The 25,992-nt window shown below is 39.5% G+C and overlaps 1 long non-coding RNA gene across 1 annotated transcript in view; it reads left to right on the top strand.

The window, feature by feature from the left end:
* Positions 1-25,992, top strand: part of LOC146310790 (uncharacterized) — a 114,455-nt gene that overhangs the window by 6,634 nt on the left and 81,829 nt on the right. The window contains exons 2-3 of the long non-coding RNA XR_014772314.1: positions 6,321-6,390; positions 6,479-6,533. This is a non-coding gene — a long non-coding RNA (uncharacterized LOC146310790). The remainder of the gene's footprint in view (positions 1-6,320; positions 6,391-6,478; positions 6,534-25,992) is intronic.

Genomic DNA, 25,992 nt, shown 5'->3' on the forward strand with positions numbered 1-25,992 from the left:
ATGCTGGTGGTGAGGCCATGATGCTGGAGGTCGGGGGAGGACGATGTTGTTAAGGGATGTTAGGGAGAAATGTGTCATCACACTCTTAGATGGAGAGGCCCCTCTATCCTCTATCCCTGGCCTCAGGCAGCAGCTTGCATCACAGCGATTAGCTCCCAAACACAGACAATAACACTAGCAGCCACATTGTCATAATCGCCATTATCCCCCCCCCTCCAAACCACCACCATCACCACAAAACGTGGCAGGGACTCATTTCTGGAAGCTTCCGCCCTCTTTTTATGCAACTACAGATGAGCTGTAAACATTTAGTAAAATGAAACAGCATGGCGTATAAATTGTACATTTACATACCGACAATAAGGTGTTCTTTGCTTCAGCCGTGGTTCATCCTCCTTTGTTCCATTCCTCCCCCTCTCTTCCCCTTCTCCCCCCCAAAATGATTTACTCTGCTACAATTATTGGGTAATCTCCACTGTCATTACTCTTAACATCTGCTCTGTCACAATGCTAAGGGCTTTTGGCTGTGCTCTGCGACAGTTATTCTATGTGCTTACAGTCCTGTGATGCAGGCAGACAATCCTCCCCCCTCATCCACTGCCCTCTCTCTCTCTGTACGTGCTATCTGCATTAGAGAGATGAAATGGCTTTTATATGAGTGGGAGCAGTATGTAGGGATGATTTGCTTGTGCTGGTGTGTGTGAGAGATAGAGAAAAGAATCTGATTGGAGAAGTAGGCTGAGTTGTAGCTGACAATGCTGCTGATGTGTCCAGAGGTCAAAGGTCAGTTTATAATCTAGAGTCAAAAGTCAAACAACAGCTGAGGGAAACCATGAAATATCACATCCAGAGCTACAGTGATTTGTTAATTAATTGATTAGTTGTTGCCTACTGAATTGTTATTTTTTAGTGGTGGTGGTGGTGGTGGGGGGGGGGGCAATGATGAGGGGAGAAACATGTGAGTTCATACTAAGTTCAATAAATATGATTTATATAGGAAAATAAACAAACAAGAGTTTACTGATGCTATTATACTGACCTTTATTTCACTAAAATTCAACTTGATTTTTTTTTTAATTAGTTGCTTCCCTTGATGTCGTTAATGATTGATAATAATTGTGGGCTGGGGGGCATGAACTTAGAGGTAGTATTTCAAAACAATGACTTTTTAATCCCAAAATAATGACAAACTTTCATATGATTATTAAATGACTATCTTGAGAGTTTCTCATTATTTTAAGATACTAACTAATTACATATTTCATGCTATTTACTGTTACGTCATTACATAGACTAACCTCTGATTGATTTCCACTGTCCCTATGCTTAAGCAAAAAAATTATAAAAATAAACTCAAACTTAACACTTACGTTAAATTCATGACATTATTTCTGCAGACTTAAAATCATTGTTTTATTTGATGGCTTCGCTGCTCTGGCATTTGGCCTTTGTGCTCTCAAAAAACTGAAAACACTAAAGGCAAAGTGGCTTGGCCCTAAAATAATGAATTTCCAGGGAGGGCTGGGCAATATATCAACATTATATTTTATCATGATATGAGACTAGATATTGTAGTAGATTTTGGATATGATTATATTGAGTTATGGCATATGTGTTGTCCTTACCTGGTTTTAAAGGCTACATTACAGTAAAGTGATGTCATTTTCTGAACTTACTGGACTGTTCTAGCTGTTCTGTTATTTGTCTTTACCCCACCGATCATTATATCCACTTTACTGGTGAATATGTGTCAAAAATATCTTTGTGTTAACATTTTGTGAAAACACCAATAGTCATCAATTCAGTATTGTTGCCGTAGAGATCTTTGGTCAAAAATATTGTGATATTTACTCATTTTATCACCTCAGCTGCTTCCACCCCTTGTAGCACACAACATGTCACAACCTGCACGATCAATAATTATCAATATCAACTGATGTGAAACTTCACTATTGTGATATCAGCCGTATTGTCCAGACCTAGTTCCATGCCTGGTCTACAAAATCTCACAAAATTGCGAAATAAAAATAAGACATTTAATAAGCTGGAACCAGCAAATGTTTTACATATGTGCTCAATAACTTAACTAATCAACCGATTATCAAAATAGTTGGCAATTCATTTTCTTTTGATTGACTAATCGATTATTGGACAAATCGTTGCAGCTCTAGTTGCAGCCCTGATCATATCTTATAGAGAAGGCAAAACAATTGATATTATGTTTTCCATCTGAAACTGACAGAACTACCACCCACCATCTTGATTTTCCTCTTATGCATACACCCATTCTCTCGTGTTTCTGTCTGTCTGTCTCTCTGAATGAATAACAAGCAACCGCCCGGCAGACAGGCAGTTAAGCAGGCTAACCTTTAGCGAGCAGGGAGAGGAACATTCAGAGATTTCCATCAGATTACCCTCTCCAGTTTCCATTGTGTGTGTTGGCCCCCTCCGTGGTATTTCTCCCCCCCTCACGCAGCAAATTGGAACCATTTGGTATTCAGATAACGGCAAACAGCTCAGATCTGCTGGAACAATAAGCAGTTTCTAACCAATCGCCCACCTGGACTGAGCTGCGCTAAGACCGTCTTGATAGTCGTCAGTTCTTTCAGCACCACTCAATTGCCTAGTGTGGGTTTCTTTCTTTTTTTTTTTTTTTTAACGACAGCTAGCGTTTCTAAAGCCTCCCTTCTGATTCTAGTTTTACCTCCCTCTCCCCTTGCTGCTGATTGACCTTCAGCTTCTTCACAAATCAGATATCACTCAGGAGTGCTATACAAGATGAATGCGGTCTAGTGGATGTCACAACCTGGCAACTTTCTGTCTGTAATAGTTCTCAATGCTCTGAGGCAGTTATCTGTGAGTGTACATTTGTGTGTAAACTTTATACGCTTCACCCCAGTGAGAGCACTGTAATGACATGGGTCCAATCCTGTGTGATTGAGATGGATGACCTGTTTTATTATCTGTGTTTTGTATGTATGTGCATGTGTGCATATACTCCCAGAGTGCTGAGGGAACACATTGTGACCCTAGTTGTATTTGGCCACCAGAGGCCATGCTGGCAAAGGCTGAAATGATGATTAAGGACAGGGGGGCTGGATGGGAAAATGTGGATTAATGAACCTCAGATAGAATTAATAGCCATGACATCCCACAACAGCGGAGCTGCTAAATGAGAATATGTCGTGGGTCCACCAGAGTCTCAACGCTTGTTTCGCTTTCAAGGTGATGGTAGGAGCAAAAGAAGGAAAAGTTGCATCTCTCAGCTGACTTACCTAACTTGTTCACACTTGACAACACAGAAAATAAAAACAGTGTTTCTCACAGGCAGAAAATTGTGTTATAGTGATCTCAGTCAAGTGTCCCTAGGAATTACACTCGTAATAGATCGTTCTGCAGAGCTGATGCAGGAAGCAGTGCGCCTTTAGCAAATCAAAAAGTAAGGTTGTGGTGATTGGGCTGGGGGATGGGTACCGACTATCAAATTTATGACAGACAAGTAATGCTAGGTCTTCTTTTATCTACATATTTTCATAACCTTAAAGTATTTCCTGTTCCTGTTCCTGCAGTGGGACATTAGACAGTGAGGCATTAATCTTATGTGATAGGGAGCGAAAGGCACTTTTTATTTACAACCACTAGTGCAGCACAGAACGCCAATGAAGATGCACTGTTTTTCAAGAAGATTTAATTTTTTAAAATTAAGGCTGACCTGAATGCTTTGAAGCTTCTTCTGTTGCCATGAAAGCCAACATCCAAATTTTTTAAAAGAGGAAGGAGACGTTATGTTGGCTGCACCAAAAAAAGACAAAATATTAATAAAATGTGGCATCTAATTAAACTCTGTGGTGTTTAATTGGTTGCAAAACCTGCAGACATAAAAACAGGTGAGTACATGTGATACAAAGGCACAAAGCAGTAAAACAGAAAAGCATACCTGCAGCAAAATATTTCTGCTCTGCGTGCACAAATGCGGTCCCATGAGCACGAGCATGACCCTCCTTAGTCCTTACATGTTTGCAACTGCTCAACAATAATAAAATATATGAGTGACTAATGACCGCAAGTGTGGTATTGTTTCGTTTTGTTGAGATATCCTGACTTTTAGTCCATTGTATGAGTCAAAATCCAAAAGGTCCCATAATGCTCCACTCAACAGCCACTTGACATCATCATTGTTATTCTTTCAGACTTTGGAAAACTTTTGAAAAGATGCTTTCACAGGCTGAGTAGTACTAACCATAACGAGGAACTTCATATGTAAAATGGGTGGAGTGCCCCTTGAATCATACTTTAGTTGCCATGATACGGTACTTTGATTAACAAGCACTTGCAAGCGTGTAGGAAGGGTTGAGCTCTCACTCATCACAACCCTGTGCTCACGGGACCACATTTGTGCATGGGGAGCAAAAATTCTCACTTGCGAGGATGATTGTCTGCTCGTGGATGCTCCTCTGTGCTTGCATCACGTGCACACAACTGGCTTTTATGGGTTTTGAGACTAATTAAACACCATAGTTGAGCTCCATTTCTTGCTCTTTATTTTTTTAGGTGCAGCTAATGCAATTTCTCTTTCCTCTCTTTCCAAAAAAAGACTGGTTGCATGTGCAATATTCAGGTACTCTTAGCATCTTACACAACGGCCACAAAACGGTATTATGTGCATGAGCTAACTTCCAATTACAGAAGTCATCTTTCCAATCTATTCTCTTTTCCAATTTCTGTACAAAAGCACATTAATAAACCACTCAAGTAGATGTTTGAAAAACATTTCACTATACATTTTCACATCTTTTGAGTGGGAAGAGTAAGTACAAATGCAGCTTAAACCACTTACTTAGTGTGGACACATGTATTCTTTATATGGAATAGATTCCATATAAAGAAAAACATTGCAGAAATATTGTTCCTGCTTAGCTGCAACATGTTTGTCTCTCAGAACCTCAGATGTTTGTAGTAGCAGCTGCAGAGACTACAGATCCAACCCCCTGAAGTTTTAGTTGGGCTGTTTTAGGATAACAGTTGCTGGACCGACTTGTCTTCTCTTTGATTTCACCACCTGGTTCGTTGTTCAGTTGGTGGTCTTTCACTTCTACCTCCTGCGGGCTACAAACATCCCAGCTCATGTGTGCGCTCACATGCACACACACCTGGACAACTTATTAGCATGTTAAGTCAGGAACCGGAGAATGGTTTAGCTCCAGGTGGTGATCAGTCATTAATGCCTGATCAGTTCTGCAGGTAAATGTTTACCTCAGACTTGTTAGACATTACTGGAGCCTGCAGCTATGATCATTAAAGCTTCACTCCAAGTATTTGCAACAGTTTGTAACTATTTGTAACTGTGTTGGCATGTGTTAACGACTAACTTGTTTCTTTAAGAACTGGAAAAAGTGCAAACAAAAAAAAAGCAAGTGCTGATGTGTTTAAGGTAAACATAAAGGTGGGTCATTTGGATATTTACGAAGGTCTAGCTGTTTTTGGGGAAAAAGGTGTCAATGAATAAAAGTCTTGGAAACTACTGCAGATTAGGCTTATAACTACGTGACTTTTCATTGATTAATCTGTCAATCATTTTCTCAATTAATTGATTAGTTGTTTGGGCCATAAGAAACAACTAGTTAAAGATATTACTAGGGCTGCAACTAACATTGTTTGCTCTATAAAACGGCAGAAAGTGGGGAAAAATGTTTATATTTTTTCCAATCCTGTTTCATTCATCGATTATTTAAGTAGTTGGCGATTAAGTTAATAATCGTTTAATTCATTCATTGTCCCTAGAATGTGGTTATTTATATAAGTAAGATGATAAAAATAATGCAGACTTAAGATAGCCACTGCACTTACTCAGCTTACAATAAAAAATAAATAAAAAAAATAGGACAGTGGCTCCAAAATCAGATGAATGAAACAAGAAAATACTCACATCTGAGAATGTGAAATTGAGAATTTGTATTTTTTCCACAAAAAAACAAACAAACAAAACAAAACAAAAATGATAAATTATCAAAATAGTAATTTCATTGTTGCCAACTAATTGATTTCTTGATTAATTGTTGCAGCTCTTCTCCAGATTTTGGTTTAGTAACAGGTTGCATAATAAGACACCACATAGTTTAGTGGAAGAGAGTGAGTTAGAGAAAACACAAAGGGGAAAGGTGTCTGGCAGTTCATGGAGTTCACTCCAGAGCATCTTGCTTTCTATGAAAACATGACAGTGTGCTTTGTGTAAAGTCTAAAGTAAGACTGCAGGGAGTGAGAAGGAAAGTCAAAGAAATGCATAATAATCCACTAACCTACTGTGCTTTATTCTGATACAGAAGATCCTGTCAAACCTGGACTAACTAGCTGCTCAGCCACCACCAACCCACACAGTGTCCTGCAGTAAAGGTACATGAAAGTTTTATTGAAACCTGCTAAAATAAATCCACATTTAGTAAAATTCATAATGTCTCTGACATGAACTCTATGATTATAGGTGCTAACAAAAGACTTAAATCATCCTTTCTCTGCTGAAATATTGGTGATGACAGGTAGGTGTCATTTAGTTTCCCTCCTCTCCTAATCCCTATAATGACATTTTCTCATTCTCTGTTTTTTTTTTTTTTAAAGTGGGGTTGAACTCTTAAGAATGATCCCTCATTACGCCACAGCACTGCTCCCTTCTTAAGTATCTAAAGCTGTGACTGGGGTAAAGAGGGGGCAGGGGACAAAACTATGGGAATGAGTGTAACAAGAGAGAACATAGTAGACTGAAAGGGAAACTGAGATAGCGAGCATTGACAGGATTGAGCTCCCAGGTGGGGTGTCACCCTCAGGGGAGGCAACAGTTGCTGACAAAGCTGTGAATGTGTGTGTGTCACATGAGAAGGTCTTGGCATGTTCTCTCTTCATGAATGAAGACTATTTGGTTATTGCTCATTAGGGGCCAGTTTAGGTCTGGGATGATGACAACTTGACATGTTGAAGTATCCCAGGGATTCAAGCTGTGGTCATTGTTGCAGAAATATTGTGCAAGTCAGAATAAAAAGTATTGGTGTAGAAAATAAAGAGCTTTAGTTATGAACCAATAGGATTAGGATACCATTCCCATTTGAACCGGTACCTGTGCCTGGAATTTGGTACTGGACCCAACAGAACTTTTTGTGGTACTTTACAAAAATATACTTACAGGCCGAATGTCTCAATTTTGACATTGTTAGTTATTTAGAACATTTTGTTATTTAGAACATTTTACACGTCACACAAAATAAAATCCTTCCTCATTGCCTGTCAGTCTATCACCAGGGCATGCTGTCATGCGTGTCTTAGAGGAAGCACATGTGATGTCCTTCCTCTTATGCTGTTGTTGTAATACTGCAGTGCTTGCATACTATATTATTTCCCTGTAAATAGTAAGCAATTCATGTGCTTTTGGTTCCAGACATACTAATAAATCTCACACATTTTTTGTGTAATAAATATGGAGTCAGCTAACATGGATAATCAAGCTAGCATTTTTGTTGATGTTGCTCTAAGAAAATAGGGTTAAATAAAACTAAACTGGCTATTGGCAAAATAGGTTTTCCTCCCATTGTTTATATGACACTGATTATCGATTGATTGATTGATTTTTGTATTGATTCATGATCTGTCAACAAAGGATTGCAGTGCATATAAGAATCTATTATTTGCCCATCCCTAATAGTTCTTGCTGTGGAAGGACTTGGGGGATAAAGTTACAGGACTAACTAGTCAAAGAAGAAAATGCCTCTGTCCTGGGAGTATTTCGGGTCTTGAACTGACGATAAAGTTAAGCCGGCAAACACTGCAGGCTACTGACTAGTCAGAGCATAGAGGGTCAGAGTAGCGTAGCACGATGAGTGTGTTACTTTAGCAAGAGTGACTGACAGACTAATTACTTCCTGTGCTGTCAGAGAGTGACGGTGAATGTGCAGTGAGCAGAGGGAAAGGTGAGCAGGGAACCTGTTGGTCTGGCAGTAAATGTTCAGCTTCAGCACTGTAAATGTGCAGATTAGGTTTGAGTTTATCAGCGAATAAAAGCTGCAACTTCTCAAGACCAAAGCTGAGCTCCTTCGTGTACATGTGTGTTGTTTCTCAGCTGTTGGAATAGTGTCCTCATGACAATCAGCTCTGCTTACATTAACACAGTAGTATGGTACAGTGGAGTACAATCGAGTTGAGCCTTATTACACAAATAACACCTAATACTGTATATATGCTGGCAAAATTTCAGGAGGGTGTGAAGGTATAAAAAAAGATAGCACCCAAGCCTACCCTCCCACACTGAAATTTGGCACCAGTCGATTAAACCTGAATTGTTACTCTGAAATTCCAAATGTATTTGGTCAGTAATCTTAAAAGTACAGAGTTTTGGTAGCCAAGCCTATTCCCTATTCACATGAAGACTTTTTCCACCAAAGCGCTAGAACAAGCTCTTACTCGATGACAATGTAATAGACATTTGCCACTTTGACCAGCCTTTTTTTTTTTTTTTTTTTACAGTAGCTTTAGTCACGCAGCAAGTGTTGTTGACTTTGTCGCTACCTTCCCATTGTGAAAGGGTGACCTTCCTCTTTCTCCCACTCTCTGTTCTGCTCAGCTCCGTACATCTGTGTCTGTTTACCAGCCTGCCTGTGTCTCCCTCAATCTGAACTGATGAGTGCAACTCACAGCTGCTCCTCTCTTGTTTCCCGCTGCTCGGGTTGTGTGTGTCTGTGTGTGTGCGAGCGTGTTGGTGTGTGGTGTCATTGTGCTCGGCGGTGACAGCGCCATGCTCCCAAATCAAAGACGACTGGCTCGCTACCACAACACACCTCTGATTGCAGAAACAAGAAAAGTTTAGATAAAAGGAGTAAGCATGGGTTTATATTCCACTTTGATCCCTCTGTTTTCTTCTGGTGTGGATACACACACAACAAGTACACGTGTAGTGACTCTATGTGCGTGTACGTACACAGCAAATATCCACATCCACCTGTGTCACCTGAGCCTTTTGACCTGCATTCCTCTCTTGCCTCTCCTTCATGTTTTATCTCGGTATTTTTGTCATTTCCTGCTCTATCTTTAATAGAATGACAAAAATCTTGTGGTTGTTCAGTCATTTGTGGGCAGTCTGAGCCTGTGCACTCTCCACAGCTCAAAGATAAAGATGATAGAACACAAAAGTGTGACTTTTAGGGTAAATGAGCTGTTAAATGAATTTGGAGGTATTTGATAGAATACTGGTGAATAATGGGAACAGGATGTGTATGGTTTCAGCGAGGGCAAAGAGAGGTGAAGAAGAATGAAGCGAAGAAGCGAGTATGTCTTCAGGCGGGTATGGGATACCCTTGAGAGCGTGACATCATCAGGACAGGTGTTGTTTGCTGTTGTTGTCCTGAAGTTAGGGCGAGGGGGCCTTGAGGTTGTTTCTCTGTCAACCTGAACCTGTCGGACCTGTTTTGGACCCTCAGGACCACTTCTCACCTTGGGTGGTGGCTGAAAGTGGTGAGGTGGTGTGTTTAAGGTTGAAATCTGATGAATAAAGAATTTAAGGTGAGTCATCATATAGTAGCTACACAATGTGAATTGCCACCATTGGTTAGCTCTCTTTTATTCTTAGGGTTTCCATTGCATTTCGGGTTACTTTTTTATCATAAGGGCAAAGTAGTTGTTCAGCTTTTATTAACATTTACAATTTTTGTCCCCTATAAATAGACAAATAACTTGCTGTGTCATACTTAGAACGCCAAAGATTAGTTTATTAATAGACCACAATAAATAAATAAAATAATGTGAATGGGATTTATTTTTTTTTAAGAAAATAAGCATTCATGTAAGGAAGTGGTATTCATATAAGACGTGAGAGTGAAGGAATAAGTTAAAGGATGCCTGGCTACATAAGTTTTTTTGGATAATAAAGTAACATGCCTACTTGTTTATTATAACGTCAGGCCTTTCAAAATACGCAAGAAGTGATCCCCAGATCTTGTAGAGCCTTTCCTCTGATCCACTGATTGAGTGTAGAATTTTCTCTAATTTTAGACAAGACATGATGTCCATTGAGAGTGTGTGGGTAGGACAGACCCCTTCCATCTGAGTAAGATTGCCTGTTGTGCCAGAAGAGAGGCAAAGGACAGAGCATCACACTTAACTTTCAGTAACCGCTCCTCAGAAGTAATGCCAAATAATGCTATGAGTGAGTTAGTTTCTATAGCGCAGTTTAGAGCCTGTGTGAGGGTTTGAAATACCTTTTACCAAATGTTTTCAAGGCCAGAGCGTATGTATCAGTGAGGCATTGTTACAGTTACATTTGTTACAGTTAATACTAATATTTTAGACAGTTTCATATAGCCATAATTTTTGTTTAAGGGTCAGTAGTCATAGTTTGGCCAAGGTTTGTTATCTTAATTAAAAATAGAAGACAATGGGTAGATATATAAATGTTTAAAATATGGCAAAGAGGAGAAAATCACATTATAGGAAAGGGACACGGATATCATGAGAAAACTTTGGATTACACAAAGATTGTACTTGTTTTTCTGTCTTGCATAAACTCCACAGTTGCTAATGTATGTACACATACATTTGCATTCCTACATACATTCAGCCAGACTTCAGGGGACTGTTGGCTTATGTAGAAGTTTTCTAAGCCTCCTATAAATATTTCTGTGAAAACACTTTCTCCTTCAGGTAGAGCTCGTCTCTGTGTCGTGTTGCCTGTTGGTGCTGGTGAGATGTTTCTTTGGTAATTCATTTGCAATTAGGAAATGTAAATCAGACAGGTGCTGCTGGCATCTATCAGAGTCTGTATTTGTTTTACCTAAGGCATCTCAGATCCTCCCTTTGTAATCACACGCACATGCACGTTTACACATTTGAACACGTGCACGCACGCAAACACAACAAGGTCACCTCCACGTATCACTTAAGGTCTTTCTACATGAGTCTGTTGAGACTTTAGAAGTGCTGCATGAAAAGAGAAGCAAACTTTTTATTCAGAAGAAGGAATACAGAGTCTGCCTTGTTTCTGACTGACATATGTTCACTGTGTGTGAGAGAAGAACTGGGATCAACACTCTCTGCACATAAGGAGAGGTACAGCTGCTAGATAGCATTGCTTAGTTTGTGTGAGGAAAAGTGTGTGTGTAGGGGAAGAGGGGGGACACACGGGAATGCACACTTTCATCAGTGTGGTGGCGTGTGCGTGTTTGTGCGCAAGAAGAGGCGAGTGACTTCACACAGGCGTAGTAGTAATGAAGCGTGCCAGTGTGGAGAGAGTGGAAGTTGAGTGTCAAACTGGTGAAGAGGAAGGAGGAATCTGCAACATTTGGTTTCCAGTATGTCACATTTCCACCGCATTTTAATCACCTTTATTAATGCCAAATACTGAGCACGAGAGATAAATCCTTGTTTACAAAGACTGACCAATATGACAAATGTGCAATTTTAATATTTGGACTGTGGACAAGCAACTTTTAAAAGACAGTTTTTAATATTCAGATGCCCTCCCACACGCGAAGGCACACGCCGACCACATTTATAAACACACACACGCATACACACACTGTGTTTTATACCACTGGCAACTGCCTTATTCCCACCAGCTGTCTGAATGCATAAAACCCAGGCTTGTTGTTAAGTCTGGGGCTTAAAAGCACTGCCAAAAAGAAAGCTGGGCAGGAATAACGGCATTAATTCTGTGATTTGAGCCACCACTCAGACTCAGCATTTAAAAGTGCTTAAAACTAGCAGCTGGTGTCAACAAGGTAATAAAAGCAGGCACAGGGGATCACTCTGCCTGACTCGTGTTGGGCAGCAGGTCGTCCGTGTTAGTTTAAACGGTAGTGATGCGGGCAGAGAGGAGACACTGGCACGGGCCACAACCTGCCATACTGCCAGAGAAAGAGAGGGCAGTTAGGGTAATGTGAGGTAGTAATTTGTAGTTTATTAGCTTGCCTCATAGTAATATAACATAAAATAAGAAAAAATAGATGGATGCTGGCATGTAGCACCCGTTGTCTTTTGTTTCCTGTGTTGTTTTTCCGGCTCAGGCTTGCCTGGGTCCAGACCTTCGAATCTGTCCGCTTCAGAGAATGACTGATTCTCTGGTCTGCCATTATGACATGTGACAGAGGTTTCTCAATTAAATAATAAACAAGCAATGAGCACGTGGGGTAGGGGTGTCACAATTTCAATATTAAATCAGTATTGATCGAAATGAGCTTTCAGTATCAGTAATTGAATTGATGGATTTTTTGCTTTCCATCCCCACTTACTTGTACTTGTACACTTACCTACTTAGTGTCTGGCACAAGTCAGAAGAAAATACAGCACTTCAAAGACAAACACATCGTAGCTTACCAGCCATTATATCACACTTATGACATGGCTTTATTAAATGCTCGATTCTGATTGGTCAGTTATGATATTGCAAGGTCTGTTATCTCTGTATAGCAGACCATCACTATGAAGAGCAGACTGTTGCCATGGACACAGTTCTGGTCATAGACTCTGCAGGAGCATTTTTAATTAATATATTGTGTCAGAATGATTGCTTTTTTTTAGTAAGTAGCCGTGTAATAAGCAGGGTAATGTACAGTGAGCAAGAATTTTGCGTCAGGCTCCTGCATCACCATAATAACCTGCTCATTGTATATTATTATGCTGAAAACCAAACATTTGTGACCTTGAAATTGATTGTCAAATTGAATTGTGGATTTGGAGAATTGTGACACCCCTATGTAGGAGTGATTAGCCCATCAGCACCATCAGTCGGGATTAATGCCGTTATCAAGCTTGTCAAGCTGTGCACTGGGGTCAAGGGGGAGTAATCACAACAATGGTGACCACTAAAGATGAGCTAGACGCTGCTATTGAGGACTATTTAACTCTGTGTGTTGTGTCTGCCACCACAGAAATGAAATAAGAAGTTCCTGTTTATATAATTTGTTTATGCAGCAGCAAAGGTAGCTAATTAGCACCTATGAATTGACTTCATAATGGTCTGCAACCCAAAGAAAACGCATTCAATCATTTGGTTGCGTTTGTTTCTCAACCCACGGCTTCCAGCTTCATAGCTCCGAAACATATCTTGGAGAGTTTTAGGCTGTTTTAGCCGATTTTAGCCGGACTGGAGCCGCTTACTCGTTAGCTTTTCACAATGTCCACCAGTTCTCAAAAATTGAATCCCCCCTCCCTCGGAGCAATTGGTTAGAGTGGAGGAAATTTCAGGCTGATGATGGAAATATGTAATGATTAGACAGTTAGGTCTGATATCAGGCTAGGCCCAAGCTGCATCTGAAATGGCTTGGGAGAGCTCTGCCAGTGACATCACTCACACCGCAACATCTCCCTCCCTCCCTACCGCCCTTTTCAGGTGAAAGGTATCATTTACCACAGCTCCTGCCAAGTCAGGAGTTGGAAAACTTTAATTTCCTTGGCTCCAGAGCCGGTGCCAGAGGTTTGATGTCCATTACCCAACCCTTGAAACAAGAGTTGACGTGGACTTGGATTGAGCTAAACACTCTGTGGCAACATTAGCTAACCCCAGAACCTCTGTATCATCTTTCTTACTGTCTCTCCGCCTCTTCATTACTTCCTCCCTCCCTCTTCGCTCTCACTTTCCCTCCTTTGTTGTCCTTCCTTTCTGAGGGCATCCCTTGCCGGCAAGGTTGAGATTCTTGTTAAAAAGTCAAGACTCCGCTGGACGTGGGCCACAAAGTGCATTATGATCCATCTCCTCTTTGCTACCCATTAACTTGTCCTTCACGATGTGGCAGCGGCTTGTAAACGCCTCGGCACTTCAGCACTCAAGCTCCTCTGCTCTTAAATCTGCACGCCACAGTCTGTAAAACATCTTGACTGTCCTCACCACTTTGCACTGATGCAGATCCCTTTGAATTGAAACACAGACTGTGAGTCAGCACATCGTCACACCACACAAAACGTGATAGAAATTTGACCAGCATTAACATTTCAGCTACCAGTGAGAAAATGTTTATATCAGTATTGTATTCCTTTAGGACTTTAATCTAAATTGGACTTTTTCTTGTGAAATTCTTGATGACATTAAATATGTCTTCATTTTAAGGGGTCACAGTGAGAGCCTGACAGATGTATTGCTTCGACCCAGTATTGGCCCATCACAGTTATATCTGTCTACATCGGTATACTAGTTGATGCACCACTGATCGTTAACGGGCAATATTTGTTCTAAATAGTTTGGAGCTGTAACTAATGATTATTTTTATTGTTGATTAATCTGTTGATTATTTTCTCAATTAATTGATTACTTGTTTGGTCTATAAAATGTGAAAAATGTCAATCAGTGTTTACCAAGGTGCCTCTGATGTCTTGTTTTGCCCACAACCCAAATATATTCAATTTTCTGTCATAACGGAGTAAAGAAACCAGAAAATACTCAAATTTAAGAATCTGGAGTTTGACAATTTTGACTTATTTTGTTAAAAAAATGTTCAAACTGATTAATTGATTATGGAAATAGTTGGTGATTGATTTAATAAGTGATTCATAATTGACTTATCGATGAATCATTGGAGCTTTAATGTAGTTTGGTCAGTGGTTTGTTTTGGTGTCATTTACGGGCGCACTGCTTTTGTCCCCTGCTCTGTTTATGTCAGTGTTTGACCCACACATATTATATGGTATATTCAGGTGCACCACCTTAACTTTGAAATCTACATCTCTTTGTACAGCAAAGCATGTGGGCACCAACAGGGACTTCATGGTGCATTCAAGTGCATCTCACAAACTCAGAAATCTGTACTGAAATGGCCATGCAGGTTCTTTAAAACAGACATATTTCTTTTTTTTGTTCCTTATTTCCTTTTGTTGAAATATATAGGCCTCCTCCTCCTTGTTCTTTCACCAGAGCATTTTATATAATTAGATGCTGGAATCATAACAATGTTCAAATAATTTCTACATAGGGATTTTCTTGAAAAATTATTTTTTTTAAATGAAATTGTTATCAGCAAACTCGGCTATATTCTTTTACTGAAGGTTCCCAAGTGCATTTGGGACATTTTTAAGATGTTTGATACTTACACTCAATGCCTAATTTTGTTAAGAATAGTTGAAGAAGAAATATGTTATATATTTGCTGCACTAAACCATAAAATGACCAGAGATTAAAGAAACATGCTAAGTTAAAGTAAGGCCTACTTACTTCTCTGACAACAATGCTACAGTTACTATAACCTCCTTTTCCCTAACCCTAACCCTAAAAATCCTGATCAAGTACCCAGAGTTACACTTCATGCATATCGGGCATATCAAATTTTACTAAATAGCGATATAAAATCTACACAGAGCTGTCAGTCAAAGTGGAGGACAAGTGCAAGGTGTCCTGAAGGTTAATGGCTTAGGAAACGCTGAGCGATTTAAACACCATATGGATAGGCTCATCATCTACAAGCTGTTCAAGGTTGAACCCATCCAGAACACTGTAGGATTGAGATAATAGCCTTCTTCGCCCAACTGTTGTTAAGCTACCAATCTCCTGTCAGCTGCAGAGGAACTGATAGGCATTAGGACCTGACACCCCGAGCAACTTTCTCTCTCTCCCTTTCTCTTTGCACAGTCTTTGACTCATTTTCTCTCCCGTCAGCCTCTCAGGTACACAATACAGAGGTGTTGATGACACATCTTTCTTACTTTCTCTCTTCTGTCCTCTCACACCACCATTTTCTCCCTCTTCTTTCCTTTCCCTCATCATTCCTATTTCTCTTCTCTCCGTTTTACTCCTCAGCCATACACATCCGTTGGAGAGTGGCTCGCCCTCAGAGCCATCTGTTTCCAGGCAGCCTGTGAGCATTGCTGAAATATGTAGGGCCTAATTAATTCAACCAAATTGTTTTAGAATAGATTAATACAATAATGGCAGCGCATGAAAGGTTATTTCAAGTACACCACTCAGCTAATCTCATCAAAGGGTAGATTTCACTGCTCTGCACTTGGTGAACACCCACTGCCATATAGACCCTCATATACAGGAAGCCAATCTGTATGTACTGGGAAGCTTCTCAGTGTGGGTGCTGATTTCATGATCAAAATGAAAAAGCAATTATTAGGGAGAGGATTGGCTGATACTATAGGTGATGAAATTAAAAATATATGCTATGTAATACAAATACAGGATGGAAATCTGTTAGAAAAAGTCTATTACAAAGGTATTATTGTGCTAAAATTGCACAGAAATACACATTTAACACCCAGACTCCAAGGAAAGTATTAAATTTTGCAGTAAAGGCATAGTTTGGGTTTTTTGAAATGGGGTTGTATGAGATGCTTATCCACAGTCAGTGTAGATGGAGGTTGACATGCACCCAATTTAGAGCAGGTGTCCTGCTGCAGCCAACATAGGTAATATACTGACTACTCAATGAGTACATATAACCCCACTTAAAAAAAAGTACGTACTATCCCTTTAATATCAGCAAAGTCATTATTTCAGTCATACACAATATGAAGCTCTCACTGGCCTCACTGGTATTAGAGGCTATCATTATTTAATCATTATTATTACTTTGATTTTGGTCTAGACTGTTTAACACTAGAATAGTGTTAGTGCTTTTTCTCTTTTTGGTACTTATTTTGTTGTATGGAGGCATTTAAGGTCAACTATTTAAAAAAATCTCAGTATTTATAGAGCCTTGGGGTCAAAAAGCTTGTTTTTGAACCAGTGACCTTTTAGTTTTAGATGGCTCCACTGATCCTGCCAAGCTTCCAGCTCATACATTATAGAAGATGGATCTGTGATTGTTTTTCCTTTGATGGTTGTTGAGCAGAACAGCTGGCGATGCTTTAAATCCTGTGACCTCTAGAAACAAAACAGTAGTCACTCACTTGAAAGCACTTTATAAATGATACGACAGTAAACTCATTATAAAGGGTGTCATTTTGAAGTTCTTGGTATCCATGTTGGGAAAGACAAATTTTCCTTGATGTATTACTATTTTTAGTTTGTTTGTGATAAACTATTGATCCCTGAAGGAGAAACTTGACCTTCTGAGTAAAAAATGTCTCCTCATTCATTAAACTACACTCCCTGCTGGTCTTGTGTTTTCTGAAACATTTTTTTTTTTTAAAAGAAGAAAGGCTTTGTCGGAAACATGGGAAATATTTTAAAGGGATAGTTCAGATTATTTGAACTGGGGTTGTATGAGGTACTTTCATAGTCAGCGTATTAATGACAGTTGATAGTAGTTTGCTTGCCTCAGTTTGGAGAGTCAGAGAGGGGCACCAGCACAGAGGCTAAGCATTGCACAGCTGTGGATGGGGTCAGCAGCAGAATGTATTTGAGCCATTTACAAAAAGGTCATCCCAAAAACATCTATGTTAATGTAAGTGCATGCTGTTTTTAGAACATTTTCACTGCTTTACCTGGCTGTCAGACAGCTCTTTCTGACAGGAAACCACTGTTATCTAAAGCGAATATCACTCTTTGTCGCTCAACCTGCCACAAAATTATAACTTCCTCACAGAGCACTGGAGTTGCTGGTCTACTGCTGACTCGAGCTGTTACCTTATTCATGTTATTGTGTGACTTCTATGAATGTAAATTAACCATGTAAAATACACAAGTCACACAATAACACAAACTGACTAACAGCAATCAGCTGAGAGGGGTGGATTTTATTTTGTGTAGTGTGTAAAATGCTCTAAATAAATAACAAAATAATCAATTGTTTAATCAATTAAAATTGTGATGTTATACACAGAGTGAAGTATAGAAAAAAGATACTGAAATCCAGGTACCGGGATCAGTACCATATTGATTCAAATCTGAACGGGACCCACCCCTAGTTATTTTGTATGTTTGCTATGCAACACAAAAAGGCTGCATATATGCATTTTATATTTTGGCTGGAGCAGAATTTTTCATCTATCAGACATTTGGCTGCTCAGCTAAACAGTTAATTTTGGACCCTGCTATACCTAATCACTGCACAAAACAATAGTTAAAATGGGTTTGAAGATGCAGAAATGTGGAAGAGATGAATTCATACCTTCTTTTAGTCACATCATGTCCATTTATTCAGTTAGAATAAATGGGTGGCTGCCCGTGGCTGACAGGCTCAGTCTTCAGCTTGGTTGTTTATTTGTCATTTCCACATACAGAGTACACATAAATAAAATTTTGTTTCTCACAGCCCACGGTGCTAACACAAACATATAAAAATACAGAAGACCAAACATACAAAAAACCTAAACATGTTGCACATATGAAAAAGTACAATGACAAATGGGAACAGAATTATGAACTATGAGGCATTTGCCTGCTGCCATTTAAACTCCGGTATGCACACCTCTTTGTAAACATAGTGACCAATGTGGCAGAATGAATGGATGGTGCAATGGAGCAGAGTAAGACAGTGAGTGGAGCTTGTAACACTCAACACGATTAGCAGTGTGACTAATACTGCGAATAATGCTGTAAATATAGTGAACCATTCAGTTGATATCGATTTTATTCAAATAATTGGAATTATCCCTTTAAGATAAGATTGGTCAGTAGTGCTGCAGTGGACTCGGGGCCAGTCCACGGTGTGTTCTGCATGCTGGCATAGGCTCTCTGTTGGCACATTAATCACCTGAAAAATGAATGGATTTAACCATCAAGCCGAGAACGATTTTTAAGAGCAAGTGTCACATTTTTTAAACAGTGGGTGTCTCATTTCAAATGAAGCTCTTCACATACTACTCCTATGAGACAGAGAGGCTGCACCATCAGTCACCTGAACTAACCTCTGTAGGGAATGATGCAGACAAGCAAAAGTCACAGGGCTGTTGTTCATCAAGATTAATATGAGCTCTCTGTCCTCCCCGGAGAGCCAAACTAACAGATTCCCTACTTGACTTCTAGAGCCGGCTCCTATAGACGGCTCTGGTTCATTAACACCAGTATTATTGCTCAACCACTTGCAATTAGGAATGTGTTTAAGACAGAGACACTTACACCAGTGTGTGCATGTGTCTGGGTACACACTTACCCTTACACCTACACCTATACACACACACGCAGTGGCACAGTGTCGGATGCATTTTTTAAGAGGAGGAATATGATAATGAACCTGGCTTGATAGAGTAATTAACTGGGCTAAATGGAAATCCCACGAGGTTCAGTGATAGTTAGCAGATGTTCTCTGAAATACATTAAAGACCAAACGTCTTGTGAAGGGGGAGAAAGGGAGAGAGAGAGAGAGAGAGAGAGAGTGTAAAAGAGGGAGAATATTGCCACTGTAGATAAAGTTTGGGGTTTTTCAAATAAGGAGAGGAATTTGAGGTCTGGACTTCTGTGGTGGGAGTCTTTTATTTGGAAACAATGTCTCTGTAGGGGGGGTTAATCAGCTGATCAGAGTCATGTGGCTTACAGGAGAAAAACCTCAAGCGAGCTTTGTTTTTAAGTAGGGAGCTTTAATGACCAGGAGACATTTCTGGTGAAGCTGTTAGTTAAATTTGCCTTTGATTATCTCGATGCATCAGCATGTTTTGAGTTAGGAATAAGCCAATAAACACGACCCAATAAATCTGCCACTGGATATGTTACTGATTTAATAAAGTCTGTCATAAACTAATTTGTTTCTCTGATAGAGTAACTGTTTCTACCAACACTGGTGTAAAATACAGGTGTGGTGGAATCAGCAGTTGTTCATCTCACCACTGATTCACATCAGTGTGGCCTTTTTCGTCTTACATGATGACAGTATTTTGTGTTTGCATGCTGTTGATTAACACCTCATCAGTAGCTTTACTAAAAAATAATTTTCAGAAATGCACAACTAGGTCTAGGCCAGGGGTCCGCAACCGTTAGGATCAAAAGAGCCATTTTTGGCCAAAAAAGGGGGAAAAAATCTGTCTGGAGCTGCAACTATTAAATCTTCTCTTTTCCTTGAAGACTTTTTTTTGGCAGCCATAGCTTTTGGAGACTCAAGACGACGAGCCACCATCACAATTTAGAGGACAAGACAACGAGCCATAGGCACAGTCTTTGATATTTTAGTTGATGAAATATAAAAAAACACTTTTTTTAAATTTGGTGTACGACATACTGCAATAGATTTTTGAGTTTTGTGCCCAACTCAAACTTTTGCAAACTTTCTGCTGACCTTTAGTTGAGATAATTTGCTATTCTTCCTTAGATATTTTTTATAGTAAAAATTAAAGTTAGAGAAACTCAAAAAAAAAATTTGTTTTTCAAAATTTGGTCACAGTTAACTGTGAACCTGATTTATTACTATTTTGTTGCCTTAAAATTAAATGGTTTATGCTATTTTTTTTCTTTCCCATGTGGCTCTGGAGCCTCAGGTTGCAGACCTCTGGTCGAGGCAATATATCAATATTTTCAATATTTTTTTTTATCATGACATAAGAATAGATATTGTCTTAGAATTTAGTGATATGGCATGTGTTGTCTTTTCCTGGTTTAAAAGGATGCGTTTAATTTTCTGAACTTACTCGACTATTCTTGCTGTTCTATTATTTGCCTTTAGCCACATAGACAATATATCCACGTTACCAATGTTTATATTCACATTACTGGGGATTTTATTTGATCAAAAAAATCATTGTGTTGATATTTTGTGGAAGCACTAATGGTCATCCCTACGCTATTGTTGGAATATCAATATCATAATAACCATTGATGCCAAAGTTTATGGTTAAAAACAGAACCATAATTCATCAGTGTTAATTTGGACAGCAAATTTGATTGTTTTAGTTCAGTGTCAATCCTTTAATTTATGACCTACAGTAAGATTAGTCACTCTGGGTCATTTACTTCTCCAGTCTTTACTGGACAGTACTGGTTTCATTTAGCTTGAATTGTATTTTAAGTCTGATGAAAAAACACTAGCTCAGTTTAGCTGAGTGTGTTCATCTGTGCATGAATTTCAGGATGACTCGTCTGCAAATGTCGCCTTTTTTGCCCCGTGATTGTTGCTGTAAACAGTTTACAAAGGGTCTTGTTTTTCATGACATCAAATATAAAATGTATCTTTATGTCTGTTCCTCTGTTTCTTCCACACATTGATGAATGAAGTGTTTGCTGATGGACTTCCCAGGTAGATCCCTTATATCCAGTTGTGTGCATCTAACCTTCTTACCACACACAGAGATTGAATCTCTCCCCAACTCGTCCGTCCCTAAAATTTTCATTTCATTTTTATCTGTTGATGAAAATGTCAGTATATTTCATCATAGTTTTTGTCATCTTAAATTATTTTTTATTTAGTTATTGTCTTGTTTTCGTCACTGGAAAAGGGTAATTGATGAAAAACTATTACAGATTTTTAAGCAACAAAATAACTATTGCATTTTGTTACCTACTATTACACACTGTTAAAAATAGGCTTTTTAAAGAATATTATCATATTTATGTTGGTGAAATTCTTGTTGGAGTGATGTAAAGGCCTACAAACGTGATTGTTTAAATTATATGAGCTTTTGAGGAAAATAAACTGTATGAAGGGACATTTCACCATCACTGCATAACACAACATTTGAAATGGGTTTGAAGTAGCAGAAACGTGGAAGAGATGACTTTATACTTTCTTATAGTCACACAATCTTCACTTCTTCAGTTAAAATAAATGGGTGGCTGGCTGTGGCTGACAGGCTCCGTCTATAGCTCAGTTTTTTGCCTTCTATACAGCAGTATCAGTGGCACCACCAGAGGCGGTGAAGTCGCACTCCACAGCTAGCTAGCTTGCTAAGTCACACTGAGAAGAGCCATCTGCTTCCCTGTCTGAACTTTAGAACAAAGACGCCAGGCTGTCAAAGTTTCCCTCAAACAGAAATGCACCCTGACTCAATCACAAGCAGACGCATACAGGCAGACCGCCATGAACGCATATACATACACACATGCACACACACATACACACACTCCACCCACATATGCACACTCGTTTTGGACTTGTGTCCTTCTGTTCTGGAGACTAATGGACTTTCCCATTCTTAGTTCAGTGGCTCATCTAAACGAACGGATGTAATTTTGGATATTTCCTCTTTCTGCAAACTCAGAAATAGTTCCCTGAAAAAAAGAAAAAACTAAATGAGGCATGTGGTAAAAAACGTGCATGTGTTTGTGCTTGTGGAGAGGAACACCTGTTAATATTGAGTTTATTACTGAATTTCTTCCAGTTAGTCCATGTGGTCAGTAGGTGTAAAGCAGCTGCAGGAAGTGTAATAATGACTTCCTGTTTACTCCGCCTCCTCCCACCCACTCACCGGTTACAGCCGGCCATGTGGTCCTGCATGGACCAACTCCATCACTAATGAACTGGCACTGGACACAAACCTATGGCAGACTAAACACCCAAAAATCCACCTACAATACATACATGATCAGGTTTTACCCTAAACATGATCTGTCTCATATGGAGGCTTATTGCATTCACGTGAGAAAAAAAAATTCTTCTGTTTTTCTAAATTAATGAGATATTTTTCCATGTAAAAAAATAACCCCCCCCCCAAAAAAAAAAAAAAAAAAATCAGTCCTGCAGGGTTTAAAGTTTTTTCACTTGCCCAGTTGGGCACCTCAATCAGAAATCTGTCAAGTTCTGTGTCCATCACATTTTTTCAAAGTCAAAGGTGGTGTCTTTGAATATCTTGTTTTGTCAGTTAAGAAACCAAAAATACTCAGTTTAATATCCATATTTAATATTTATTATCCATATTTGAGAGACATTTTTTGCATGAGAATTTACTCAACAATTAAGCAATACTCAAAATAGTTTCATTATTTTTTACTACTTGCCTAGTAGGGCAAATGAGTTGCTGGATTCACTAGCCTGACATGGCATTTTACTTGCTCTGAGCAAGAGGGAAATCCTTATTGTGGTTAAATGTTAAGTTTCTCTGAATTAATGAAATCCTTTTTCATGTAAAAATGGTCCTCTGAATTAATTAAGGAGATTTCTTTGTTCAAAAAAAGGCTCTTTTTCCTGAATTAATTAGATAATATTTCAGAAAAATGGAGCCAATTATTCTATTTTTTTTTTTTTTTTACAAGAAAAAATATTAAATTAATTAACAAAATAGATTTTTTTTCTGAAGTGATTGCAATAAGCTTCCATACTCACACCAAGCTGATGTGATCCTCATTTGCCGTGGCCCCCCAGATACTTGTGGGTGAGTTTGAACTTCCAGTGACCTCACACCTTAATGTATTGATCAGTCAGCATCCCATTAACGCCGCCCATGCCTTCTTCTAATCTAATCTTTATTTTCTCTTTCCGACTCCCGTAGGCACATCCACACTATCACACACATGAGCAGGAAAAAAACCTGGAAAACCTTTTAGCAGGCCTTATTTTGACATACATAATGTGTTCCAGAGGAGTACACTTGAATCCTGTGTTGAGCCAATCTGTTTACATTAAGTGTGAAGAATGCCTGAGCATGAACCCTCCTGGCCTAACACGAGAGGACAGCTGATATCAAGCTATAACACTTGGCCTGTTGATGTTTTTCACACAGTGTAGCGTGGTGAATTATTAGCTAGAACGATAACTGTCCATAACGTGACATGAAGAAATATTACTGACACTTTGACACTTTGCTATCTTTAACACCTAAGATGAAAACCAGAAGGCTGAAAGTTACAGTTGTGGTCATATCTATCATAAACAGTGCAGTGGAAGCGTCACTGTCGATAAAACATAATAGTTCTGCGTGCAGGCGTGCAATGTTGCACTCGCAGGCTGCCATGCAGTCTTCCTTTGTGCTGATGTGGAAGTTGATATATTGCACTTTTCTCTCTGATGGTATTGGCTAGCACTCTGTGATAACTTGGGGCACAACGCAGAGGGAAGTTCTAAATCATAAAGCTAGATCTGGTGTTTTTTATGACCTGACAAAGATCCAATTAAGATTGAAATGCTGTCAGTGTACGTGGAGCGTTGCAGTGCTTGGAGAACTTCTGTGCATTTAGCTATCTGAGCCTGTCATGAGTACAGAAATCTGAGGTGACATGGGGGTTTTTTGGAGTCTGTAACGTCTGTACGTCTGTAAAGTTCAGCTCGTAAACATATTGTTAGAGGTTAGTGAGGAGTTAAAAGTTGCGTCTCTGGGGGTTCTAAAAACACTGCGGCCTCAGAGGAGGGAGGTTTACTTGTGGCCCTCACATAAAGATATAAATATTTGTTCATATTACAAGACAATGTAAAGATGCACAAAAAAAAACACAGAGGCAGCTACATGTATATAAAAATTGGGGATGGACATGCTCTTTGACAGTAGGTCACACACTCACCAACACACAGATAGAGAGATTTTCCATTTTCCAGTGCTATTCTTTTCATTTTTATTGTTTATTTATTATTTATCTACCCATCTGCTGTATATAGTTTTTGTTTTTGTGAGTAGTATAAAGGGAACTACAACAACCAAACTACATCCAGCCTCTCATTGGGCAGCTAGCTAATCGTACTTGAGGATAATGAGGTGGCACTTGGGATGGCCAGTTGGATTTCAGGGGTGGCCCCTAGGCACCCCCTCACCCCCCACCCCCCCCATCCCCTGGAAACACCCCTGGAGATGGAGACTGAAACACAAATACACACAGAGAATGCCATAGCACACGAGTTCCCCATCCTGGGGAAAAAGTGCACACAGATCATTTCTGGGAAGCATTAGGGTCCCCTTTTTAGGTATGTGGTGTTGGATTGGTGCATAGATTTGCATACTCACTGATTTAGGCTGTATTGGAGGCCTTTCTTGATTCTGGTGTCAGAATCGAAACAAACATTTAGCAAATGCTCTACTACCTTTGCATAGAAAAGAGACATTGTACCACACATGTTTTACTGGGCTGGTGGTGATGTGTCATTACAAGGTGCCAGTAAATATATTTTTTAAGCCAGTAGTTGCATACACTGTATGATTTTTTTCGATCATTCAATGGTTATACTATTATTTGAAAATCATGGCCCATCACTAATAAAAATAAGTGGTCCTATGTTGTCTTTTCAGAATAGAAGTGTTTGTAGACTGTAGTCTGTGTATCTTTTGTTGGGTTTATGTTTTCCAGTCCTCACACATGGACCCACACATCTAAATTCATAAAGTGTCTTCAACATGGCATACAGTGGTAACAGCTATAATAGATTTGTCAGTGTCTGACCACCCTGTGCTGCCATGGTAACCTCTTTAATAGTCCACAGAGTATGGACGTGACATCTGCCATGGTGTGCTCGGCTTGTTTGATTATTGAAAGCCCAGGCAAAGGCAAAGGCACATTGATTAATGCAGAAAATGTTCTTCTCACAAGTAAATCACTGTAGCTCCTGATTTCTGCAAATAAGTGGAGCTTTATATTTGTTTTGGTTTTTTTTGCCTTCTGTATGTGGTTGACCCTTTAGTTGAGGCCCTAGAGAGAATCAAAAGCTTGTCAAAAGTGTTTCTCAACATATTCCAAATTGATAGGAGGTTGTTTTTGTTTTATACTCTTGTATATCTCCACCCAAGTTTGTATTCCTCCCACTGAGCACAAGGGTCAGCTGAGTCAAACGCTTGAGTTAATCTGTGTGACATTCCCAGGAAGACAAAATCACTCCATGCTGGTTAACCATTACCATACTCAATTAATCATTCTCTGAGCCTATATGAGAATTTCATGATGCCAGTCTCCTCCTCCTCCTTTTCCTCATGCCACTGGTCTTACTTCATCACATCCTTGTTGACACCCGCTGGCCGCATGGTGACAAAGCCTGCCTTTCATGTGCTCCCCAACCAGCTCGGGAACACCGGTGTCGCAAGCGCCCCAGAGCGCCATCTGCCACCGCCCCTTCATGCAGATGATAAAGTTAGCATCTCCTCCTTGTATACTCCCCCTAGATACGGACAAACAGACACACACATGGAGACACACCTACACAAACACAAACATCATACACAGTATGTTCCAGGTATTAACATATCCATGTGTGTGCTGAGAAAGGAAATGACCACCTGACAGCTCTCCAACTCCTGTTCTCCCCAGAG

This window comes from Lutjanus erythropterus, chromosome 18, assembly GCF_056507025.1.
Source record: "Lutjanus erythropterus isolate fLutEry1 chromosome 18, fLutEry1.hap2, whole genome shotgun sequence".
In the NCBI taxonomy this organism is placed as follows: Eukaryota; Metazoa; Chordata; class Actinopteri; order Lutjaniformes; family Lutjanidae; genus Lutjanus; species Lutjanus erythropterus.